Raw genomic sequence first — 12,094 nt, forward strand, 5'->3', positions numbered from 1 at the left:
GGATTTTTTATGGGCATGACAGCAATTCTGTTTTATTTTTTAAGCAAAAGAAAATTTCAGGCTTTTGTATGAACACCCCAAATCCCACAACACATCACATTTAATTTCTGTCTTATTACATGCAATCTGAATCAGATAACATGTACTGCATATTCAAGAGATAATCATAAAGTCTCTAATTGTCTCATTACAATGTGTAGCTTTACATTGGTAGAAATTAAACTTGTTATTTTCTATTGATTTACTTTTATTTCCATGGGGATCCTAGGTATGTAATGGAACTGAACTTAAATAGGGGTAATATATGTGTGTTATTTTTTTTGATGAGCAATTTACAAATCATTCCATAGAATTCACATGAAATCAGGGCAAAAAACCAAGTATTTGGAAATAACACAGCGACAATTATATTTGAATAAAAGATTCTCAGTGGAACCCTAGTGCACCACAATGTGCGTGTTCAAATGAAAAAATAAAGAACCCTCATTGTATATTCTATTATCTCTATTAAAACACATATTTGAGAAAGTGCTAATGAAAAATCCAGGAATGTAATCCACGGTGGCAATTATTTCAACATATTTTGGTCACTAGTGAGTTTTTCCATATTAGTAAGTAGTTTATTATAAAACATCAACCACAGCAATAAAATAATTTGTGCAATGGACAAGGTTTACTAATGAGGAGTGACAGGCTCTGGGAGAATCTTTTAGGCAAAGCTGATTTTTCCTATTTTTGAGGATATTGTGAGGCTTATATGAGATAACTGATATAAAACACTTTGCAAACCTTAAAGTATGATAAAAATGCTCATTATTATTATTAGCTTACTGTCACCAGGTCTCCACTCTACAGATGGCTTCATTCCTAGAGCCTTCTACTGAACTGCAGAACTCAAGCAATGTTTATAAAACAATAGGTGGGTATGGTGATAGATGTTTAGCAATCAAGGTGGACAGAATTAAAAAATAAACACATGCATACACACTTTTAAGTTCAATCTTCATTAGTAACATTTTCTTAAATCTATGAAATAAATTTAAAAAAACCAATAAATCAACTCCTTAATTATAGAATTGCCTTTTTCTGAGGTGTAAATGCTAACACTGAAAATTTATCAGTGGGCTCTAGAAAGCTAGTTAGAGTTGCCTATTCCAATGAAAAGGATATTCAAACAATTCTACTAATCACTGAAAGCCACTATGTGTAAGGTACTATGCTATGTGTTTGAAGAACTGAGGTATGAAGAAGTAGATGAGATTAGATTATAATGGTGAGACTTTTTATTTAGACCAACCTTCAGGACTGTGTTAGGTATAAAACTGATAAGAGAACTAACCCTATATAACCTTAACTACCTATGTGGTAGGGAATTTTTCTAAATATTCATGAGTATTTCTATAGAACAAATTGATTTTTACCAGGACTCCATGTTTCAAAAACACTATAAACTCTTAGGTAAATAAAAAGAAAGGGAAAAAGAAAGAGAAGGGAATAAGTATTTACATAGTATTTAATATATGACAGACACGATGCCCAATGCTTTACAAATATTGTCTCATTTAATTCTCAAAACTGAGGTAGGAGTTTTTATTATTGCCCATTTTACAATTGAGGAAACTGAGGCAAAAAGAGGTTAACTAACAAGCACAGGGTCATAAAACTAGTAAATATGAATTGAATTCAGGTCTTCCTGACTCTAGGTCTGCTGCTTTTTTTCCATTGTTCTAACAACTACATATGTACTTAACTAACTGGTTTCATAAATTTTCAGAATTACTAGAAGAGATGAATTCTAATTCATTATGTCTTCCATAAAACTTGCACTGAAAAAAATGTGTTGAATGAGTACATTGTTTGAAAAATATGTTCAATCATATATTTGTTTTTATTTTTTAATACAATTCAACCAAGAGCTCATAGGGTTTAGAGCTGGAAGGGACTTAAATCATTGATGCCAAACCCTTCATTTTGTAGATAAACAATTTGAGTCTAAGAGATATTAAATACTTTGCTCCAGTCACATAGTCAGATTTAGCAGTGCTGAGTGTTGAAACCAATTCTTCTGTGTATAAATTCAGTGCTCATTTGGTTGCTATTGACTGATTTGCTAAACCATTTCTGTACAGGAAAACCATAGGTTCATCCTTCAGGAAGAGAATAATGATCACCTAGTGTCATTTGGACTATGAGAATGACTTTTTAGTGCTGGTGCATTACCTTGTTCAAATAAAAAGGGGGGGGGAGAGATGATTGTGTCTACCCAGGTTAACTGGATTAAGTCAAGTATAGGATATCTAAATAATAGATCACATTTCTATATAGGATCTTAAGGATTACAGAGTTCTTTTCTCATAACAGTCCCATAAGGTAGGTAGGTAGGACTGGTATTATCATCCTCATCTTATGGATGAGAAAATGAAGCTCAAGGAGGCATGTGACCTGTCCATAGCTACAGTAAGCCTGCACCCAAGACCTAGTTTCCTGGCTTCAGATGTTTTGCCCTTGTCACTATACTATGTTTCCATTCAACTGTGCATTAGAATCTTTGTTCCAGAGTTATGAACATGGGTGCACTTAGAAGCAATATCTCATTCAGAAATTTCTCCACTGCATTTAATTTTGATGTAGCCATAATACCAAGTAGCAGAAGAAGTACTTATTCATTCTTGCTGTTGCTTCACTGTTTTTGATAGGACATCCTCAAAATATTAGCAAGCACCTTGGTCTTAGATTTAATCATCAAAGGAGAGAAATATCCAGCATCCCTTAACATTCCTGCATCACATCCCGGGCTAGCATGGCATGCCACTGCATGTTCAATGTCACCTTTCCAGATGAATTTAAAATTATTTTCAGAGAAGGTCTTGACCTTCATTGATAGATGCTGTTTCTTCATTGAGGAGTTCCTTATACTGATGAAATCAGAGGTCCAGTCCTATCACTGGCACATAGAAAATATAAAATGGAACTGCTAGGTAAAGCTAGAATATCATAGGTGACATTGGAATAGTTTGATGCCACCTAACTAAACCATTCACAACTGTTAGTCCCATGGTCATTCTCTAGAGACCAAGAGTCTACTTCTGCTAGGCAGACACAGAAAGAGTAATGATAATAATTCTGTGGCCACATTAGGATATACTCTCCCTGCAGAGTACAGAGGCCAACCATAGCAACAACATTCCATAAATGGATCCTACCTAAGGTTCTTTTGGAAAGCACATATCCTCTTTGTCTAATCTTTTCTCCTGTAAAAAATCCAAATGTATTCCTTCCAGCTATACTAAACATTGTCTCCATGGACTTTCTACCAGACTTTACTTTTTATCTATTTCATCCAAGAGAAAACATCTGTTTGAATTACTTAATTTTATTAGAACCCAGAGGTTTGAAAGAGTTTTTGGAGCTATCTGAGGTGTCTGACCTAGTCCTAAGAAGAATCTTGCTAAATATTTATTTAGTTTATGATTAAAATGCTAGCTGCTACAATCAATAACCTTTGTTTGGCTTTGAAGAAATGGATGTGTGCATATTCCAGCCATAAATGATCTTTTTAAAATTCTTTGACTGATTCTTCTCCCTTCTGACTTCTATTCTCCTATGTTCTACCACAAGAAGATTGCCAGTGGTGCACTAGGAGGGCAGCTTATGTAGTCACAAGACATGGGATATATTACAAAGAAAAAAATAATAATGCACTTGCTCCAACTAAACTTGAGGGAGAAATCTAATGTAAAGGGATTTTAATAATTTCAGATGGGCTTGGAAGTCCCTGAAATTGTAATTTATATTGTATTCCAGACAAGTCCAGAAACAAAAATAGCAGAAGCCCTTAAAGGCTCTAAATCAGTCTCATGGAACCAAACTTCAAAACCAGAAATGTGAACTTTTCAATTTTAGCCTTGAGAAACACCTAATTTCTCAGATGACAAAATCATAATGGAAGAACAGGTCAGTTACTGCTTGAGGAACAGATGATAAACACAGGGGAAATCCTGATAGACATTTAGTTAAACATGAGCACTACTCAGAATGATATTTCAAATTCTCTCTCTCTCTCTCTCTCTCTCTCTCTCTCTCTCTCTCTCTCTCACACACACACACACACACACACACACACACACACACACACACACACACATATAATTCTGGAAGATACTAAAGTACAGGACATGCAGTCCTATTCTCTGACCTGCAAGTAAAAGGTCAGGCTTTTGTTACTCACTGTGGATTTTGCAAAGACATGAAAATGCTTCTCTTTTTCACATTTGATTTTCTCCTTCCTCATTCCCCCTTCTACTTCCTACCACAATTAAAGTAATCCTGTGGTCCTTTAATGTAGAAGCTGCTAAATCTTGTGTTATCCTGATTCTGTTTCCACAGTATTTGAACTGTTTCCTTCTGACAGCTTGTAATATTTTCTCCTTGACCTGGGAACTCTGGAATCTGGCTACAATATTCCTAGGAGTTTTCCTTTGGGGATCTCTTTCAACAGGAGATCTGTGGATTCTTTCAATTTCTACTTTGACCTCTGGTTCTAAAATATCAGGGCAATTTTCCTTGATAATTTCTTGAAAGATGATGTCTAGGCTCTTTTTTTGATCATGGCTTTCAGGTAGTCCAATAATTTTTAAATTCTCTCTCCTGGATCTATTTTCCAGGTCAGTTGTTTTTCCAATAAGCTATTTCACATTGTTTCTAATTTTTCATTCTTTTGGGTTTGTTGTACAGTGTCTTGATTTCTCATAAAGTCACTATCTTCCAATTGCTCTATTCTAATTTTTAAGGAAGTATTTTCTTCAGCAGTCTTTTGGACTTCCTTTTCCATTAGGCCAATTTTTCTTTTTAGGGCATTCTTCTCTTGACTGGCTTTTTGGACCTCTTTTGCCATTTGGGTTAGGCTATTTTTTAATGTGTTATTTTCTTCAGTATTTTTTTGGGTCTCCTTTAGCAGGCTGTTGACTTGTTTTTTGTGATTTTCTTGCATCACTCTCAGTTTTTCCTCTACTTCCCTTACTTGCTTCTCAAAATTCCTTTTGAGCTCTTCCAAGGCCTGAGACTGATTCATATTTTTCTTGGAGGCTTTGGATGTAGGACTTTTGACTTTGTTGTCTTCTTCTGGTTGTATATTTTGATCTTTTTCACCAAAGTAAGATTCTATGGTCTGACTCCTTTTCTGCTGCTTGCTCATAATCCTAGCCAATTACTTGAGTTTTAAACTCTTTGTTAAGGTAAGAATCGGCTTCCAATGCGGAGAATGTATGGTCCCAAGCTTCAGGGGTTTGTGTAGCTGTTTTCAGAGATACTTGTAGGGATCTGTAAATTTTCAGTTCTTCCAAGGTGGTATGATAAGGGGCGAGGTGTTTACTCCTTTCCTGGCCTGTGACCACAAGTATTCCTTTCTGTCCTGTAACTGTGAGGAGGGGTTTCTCTCCACAGCCACTCCAAGCTCTACCACACCAGCGTTCCTCCTCATCCCAGCACCACCCCCCAGAACTGTGACCCAGATCCAAACAGGATCAAAGCAAGAGATTCTTGCCTCAGCACTGGCAAAGAGCTCCCTGCAGTTCCTCTCTGATCAGCCACTGGATTCCCCCTCAGTCTGTGGGCCAGAAGCTCAGAAAGCAGCTGCCCCCTGCCCAGGGCCACGCTCTTGGGGAATGGAGCTGAAACCCCACCTTCCTTTCTCAGCACCAACAGAAACAGACTTTTCCCACTGACTTTCCAAGTTGTCTTTGGCATTCGTGGATTGAGGAGTCTGGAAAACACCACAGCTGCCTGCGATTCAGTCCTCTGAGGCCTGCTCCAGGTTCGCTGCGGCCTGCGTGCCCATGCCACACTGTGCTGCGCTCCCAGCCCGGTGCGATACACCTTTCTGATCAATCATCCAGGTTGTCTTGGATTGGAAATTTGTTTCACTCTGTCTTTTTGTGGGTTCTGCTCCTTTAGAATTTGTTTAGAGCCATTTTTTATGAGTATTTGGAGGGGTTTAGAGGAGAGCTCAAGCAAGTCACTGCTTTCACTCCGCCATCTTGGCTCCACCCCCCACAATTAAACTAGTCAAGATATGATTTTCTCCCTGCCTTCACTGGGGAAGACACAGTGCTGTTCACTACAAAAATCAAAGGAGGAAGATCACTAATCTTCTCTTCTGCACTCAAAAACAGAGAAAACAATCTCTCAGGGGGAAATAAATCAAAAAAATCTTAGAATTTCACTGGACACTCAAAATATGTAAGAAAAAATGTTCTTCCTTGTTTAGCTTCTGGCACAGTTTGAATCTCATTTATAATTATTTATAAACTTTAGAAAATATCCCATACCAAATGTAAATACTTTTTTTGGAAGACCCATTCTGTATATATGTGTGTGAATGTTTCCTTTGAGAAAGGGAAAAAAATGTGATTTACCTTTAAAACATTCAGAGTCAAACATATTTTCTTTTCTGGTACAGTAGAGAGTACTTATAGAATGTTGATGATAATGAAAATTCACAGTACAATTAAATTATTTTGTTATAGGGAAACAAGTTTAGAAACTAAACCATTTTGTGAAAATATATTTCTAAAGGTTATTTATGACATTAAAGGAACGGCTTGAGGAAACAAAGGAAAGAACATCTTTGGTTCCTTCAGATTGTTTCTGTGGAGTATTTCTACGAGTTCCTAAATAAATTTTAATGAGATGATTTTTCTTTTTGTGGAAAACAGAAACATTTTTAGATAAATAAGTGTATATTTCTTAACTTAAATATATAGCCTTCAGATAATATGATTTATTTTTGAACAAAAGTAATCTGTTACTATTTAGAGTATTCTTTGGACATTCAATTACAGTTGGGGACCCCTTGGTACATAATTTTATGTAGCCATATTCAGAAGCTATAAAACTTGCCCACTACCTACGTTGGAGTAGTCACTGAAATCAGAAATATTTCTCCCAGGTGAAAGAGAACAAGGCCACTTCTTTCATTCATTCAAATCTAGAATAAGGCAATCTCAAAAAAGAGTGCACAAAAGAGACATATATTGTTGTATGAGAAATATGCTTGGTTCAATATGTTGACCGTTTTGTTTTCATGACTAATTTGTCTAATTTTCCTATTGACCAAATTCACTGGTTACTCCATCATTTCTTAAATAAATCTACCTTTTATAAGCCCCAGTCTCTCAGTGCACATAAACCTCTCCAGGATTTAACAAGAGCTTTTGGAATGTACAGTATCTATTTTGGATATTAATTTGCCATTTGGTCTGGTGAAGAATCATTGTTTAAGATTGGCCCTAACAGTAAATTCAATTGCCTAGAGCTAGTCACTCCTGAGAAGTAGCTTATACTTTTCAAGAATCATTCTGATTTTTTCTTCAGTTGTCTTCATTTCATGTCTCTAATTGCTAAAATGTGTCTTGATGGGAAAGATTTTGACCACATTGAATACAAAGATTAGAATTCTATCCTCAAAAGATACTTGTCATTCATTGAGCCATTGCTAAACCAGGTATATTCTGTCTTTAGTAAAACTGGACACATTGAATCTGAAGTGCTGGCAGCAAACTTAGGGACATGACACTTGGACATCCTAGCGTGGATTTTTTGAGAGGCTGTAGATCTGGATTTCTGTGTCACTGACAAAAATGTGGCAGGTGAAGCAATGAGAAGCAAAGAGATTTTTCAAAAAAGAGAATAGCGAAAAGAAAAAAAAAGAAGAAAATCAAATACAGAATACTGAAGAACACACACATTAAGGGTTGAGAAAAAGGATAAGGAACTGTCAAAACAGACAGAATAGAACTGGCTAGAGAAGTAATAGGAGAACCAGACATGTCTTTTCTAAAATGAGGAAAAGAAAGAGTATCTAGTTAGAGGAAGCAGCCAAGAGTGTCAAATACTTCCACAAGGTTAAGAAGGATGTGGACCACAAGTGAGGTACTGGGTTTGGTGATTAATAGGTCATGCATGAGCTCTGACAGTCATTTCAATGGTTTTTGGAGTTAGAAGGCAAATTAGAAAGGGAAAAGAAGAAAACGGTTGGTAAGGAAGTGGACACTGAATATGGGTAGGTAATTTTAAAAAATACTTTTTTTATTATTTTCTTTAACATCACCAAAATTTCAGCTAGTATCTCTCCACTTCTGTCTCCCAGAGTGGCACAAACAGATTATCAACTCTGGTAAAAAGCAGGGGTCCAAATGGTATGCTTAATTCTCCTTTTCAGCAATAGATAATATTTTGCCACAAGATAATCTTCAATTCCAATGAAGGTTTCAATAACTCTTAACCAAAAGTAGCACAAGAAAGTGGAAAACCATATATAAGTAAATCATAGCTTTTTTCATAAGGGCAAAATAGAGTTCTGAGAAATAATGAAATGAATTTGAGCGGTATGCCCCCAAATCTAAATAGTTTAGATTAATATACCTTTTCCTTTCATGAACATTTCTTAAGGAGAGTGAAATTACTTTATCATAAAAATATTTACTGGGCCTGTGATGTCACTGGTATAGAGAACTGACAGGTGAGAGAGCTCCTTCTATCAATTTTGGTTCCCAGCTTAAGGTCTTGAGGAGTTACTTAGAGTAGTGCAAAATTCAGTGATTTGCCCAGAGTTAATAGCTAAGATATGACAGAGCTTGAACTTAAGTCTTTCTGGCTTTGAGTACATCTATCAATCTCAATATCAATGTCAAGGTGACTTTTATTTTATGACATTCTCATTGATCTGTTTTGTTTAATTTATATGGAAATAACCTTGAAAACACAATTTAAACTATTTTTCCCTTCCCTGACACCACCTCTAATGATATATTTTGATAGGAGACACATCTTACATCTCAGCTAAGCAGCAGCAGGATGAAAGTAACAAGAGTATATTTTTATCTCCTACTTTTGAAAACAGACTGTGACTGACTCCTCACATTTAACTATTTTCTCTCATATTCAGCTATTTAAGTCATTCTGTCTTCTTTTTCTGCAGAATTTCTTTTGAAATATTTGTGGCTACAGAAGTAAGTTCCCCACACACACAAACACACACACACACACACACACACACACACACACAAATTCTTCTTTATTACATCTCTTTCATTTATCCCCCTTTCTCTATGTCCAATGCCAATAGCTAGTTACTACTAGCTAGTTTATAAAAATAAACTACTTATACATTTCCTCTGATCTCCACTCTCCACCTTTCATACCACTACTAGATGTATAATTAATCAAGAGCACAAGTATTCAAATATATTGAAGTGACATGCCTGCTCAAAAATCTTTACCAGCTCCCTATTGTCTTCCCAGTATAGTTGAGACTTCTCAGGTAGACATTCAAAGCTCTCCACATTCTGGTACTACTCTACATTTCCAGTTTTAGCTTTCATACATACTGCAGTTCAACTGGGCTTCCTTCTTTCCCCAAAACTCACAATGGCCTCTGGTCCTTCTTTGCTTTTGCTGTTACTTTTCCCTATAACTAGAATGACCTCCATTTTCTTCTTCCTTGCTAATTTCTTTCCTATGATTTAAAGACAAATTCAAATGTCCCATCTTGCATGAAACTTTCCTTCATCCCCTAATCAGTATTAACCTTCCCTCTTCGACCTGAAAGAGAACATTGTTTTGGACTTTGTAACATACTTAAGACATATGATGCATTTTAGCTATGTGCCTTTTAAAATAACCCATAAGTTTGTGCATTCTTTGAGAGCAAGGACTGCATCTTATCTATGCCTTTAGTCTTTCCCACTACCTAATCAATTGCTCTGTACAGATTAAGTATTTAATAACTGCTTGTTGTATTTAATTATACTAAGAACTAACGTGCATTTATTTGCAGGTTTTCCCCCTGACTTTTTATCCAGATCTAGGTATTAATTTAAGATATATTAAAAGAAATCTTGTATTTTATGTTTTTATGCTTCAAGAATCAAACTATTTTAATCATATAAGAGGAAGTTGTAAAGGAAATAGATAAAAAATCAGTGTGCTGTGAATTTGGGAGAAACATCTCAAAAAAGTAACCTTAGAGTTCAAAGAAAGGAAGCTACAGACTTGTACAAATAACTTCTCAGTCTGTATTTTATTCAACAGTAGAATAAGCCCCCAAATTCTCCATATAAGGAGGCCTCTGCTGTCTTGGAGATCTTCTTTCCAAATTAAATGGTTTGACATGATTAACCAATGAGGAACCATCTCTACCAGAATAAACCTCATTTTTGGCAACTCCTTATGATAACAAAACTAACAAGCAACAATGCCAAGGTTAAAACATTCTCCTTCCAAATGAACTGATGTCTTGTCCCTGTTCCTCAATCCTCCAAATAAGGACAATGGCTAGGTTCGGTTCGCCACTTGTGATGTGGTCCTAAGTCTATGTAAGTCTACGTATATGTGTATATCTTCTGTTGTTCTTTGGAGTTGCTGTCTACCAGGCTACTGACTACAAAATGAAGCTAATTAAGATTTTATATTTTCTAACTTTGCTTCTTGATTTACCAATCATTAATCAAAGAACCACAGTGGGAGGAATTAACTTTCCAGTAGGATTCGAGGCAAAAGGCACAGTGAATAGAGCACTGGGTTTGAAATTAGAAAGGCTCATGTTCCTGAGTCCAAATCTGGCCTCATACACTTACTAGCTGTGTTCCCTTGGGAAAGTCATTTCACCCTATTTGCCTCAGTTTCCTCACCTGTAAAACCAACTAGAGAAGGAAATGGCAAACCATTTCAGTATCTTTTCCAAGAAAACCCCCAACAAGGTCAAAGAGAGTCAGATATAACTGAAACAACTCAACACCAAAAAAAGTCTAAAGACGAAGAAACTTTGGATCAGAAAGTTCCAGTGACTTTCTCATGGAAACACAGCTAGCAAGTGACAGAAGCAAGATTTGAATCCTCTTCTTTGTTAGACAATAATTCATGCATACTCTCTATCATTAAACAATTTCTTATGAAACTGTTCCTTCTGCTAATTCACAGAACTGAACTGGAAGGGACATTAAACATCATCTGGCCTAACCTTCCATTTAAAGTAAGATTCTTTTTAACGCAAATGCTAATCTCACACTCCAATTTCTCTTCAAACACTTTCAAGTTTAGGGAGCTCACTACTCATTGTGCAATCCATTCCTTTATTGGATAGTGATGATTAATAAAATTGTTTTTAAATTCATGGTACTACAAAGTAGATAGGATGATACTCTGCATACACTCTATTATTTGTCATTTAGTACTTAATTATGGTCTTACTTATGTTGTGTTCTACTTTCTTTATGTATTTTAACCTTGTTCTACCAATCACATTGTAAAATATTTAAATACAGGCATCATGGGTTGCATTGAGACAATCTATTATTGAACAGCTAGGATTACTAAAGCTTTCCCTTAACTAGTGGTATATATTGTCATATCCGTTTGAATATATAACTAATATTTTCAGTAGGGAGTAAAGAAAAGCCCCAGAATTATACCGAATGAAGGCCTCAAATCAAATATTTATATAAATTCAAAACAACTCCAAGTAACCATGTGATAAGCATCTCTATTGCAAATATATTAACCATTTATCCATTCACTTATTCTGTGAAGAACATTTTTTTATTTGCTTTATGTTTTAATACATTTATTTTCCTGACAGACATTTTTCTTCTTTCAGTGCCAACTGTCAAGCAAGTGGTTTTACATCATCTGCTTAAAATTATTTTGTCATTAGTGCATCATATTTTTATCCACTGGTGTTTTACTGCAATTTTGTTGTTCGGTTGTGTCTGAGTCTTTGTGATCCCATGAACCATTGCATGCCAGGCCCTTCTATCCTCCACTCTCTCTTGAAGTCTGTCCAAGTTCATGTTCATTGTTTCCATGATACAACCCATTTCATTCTCTGTCATCCCCTTTTCCTTTTGCCTTCAATCTTTCAATGCCACATAAAAATGTGAGAGTGTCCTTGGGTTCTTGGAATTTTTTCAAGTAGAGCATAAACTCTAGGTGTTTCTCCCAAGCCTGAAAAGAAAACTCAGCTTTTCATAGTAACTGAAAGGCTATTATCTCAGGTTCAAATTAGCTAAGTTTGGAGAAGCTAATCAGAAAAAAACCA

General features: G+C 35.7%; 1 protein-coding gene across 1 annotated transcript in view; it reads right to left on the minus strand.

The window, feature by feature from the left end:
- Window positions 1-12,094, minus strand: part of CNTNAP2 (contactin associated protein 2) — a 1,976,042-nt gene that overhangs the window by 1,534,423 nt on the left and 429,525 nt on the right. The gene's annotated exons all lie outside the window — the stretch shown is intronic.

The sequence above is a fragment of the Phascolarctos cinereus genome, unplaced genomic scaffold (assembly GCF_003287225.1).
Source record: "Phascolarctos cinereus isolate Bilbo 61053 unplaced genomic scaffold, phaCin_HiC Scaffold_1;HRSCAF=81, whole genome shotgun sequence".
NCBI classification, from domain to species: Eukaryota; Metazoa; Chordata; class Mammalia; order Diprotodontia; family Phascolarctidae; genus Phascolarctos; species Phascolarctos cinereus.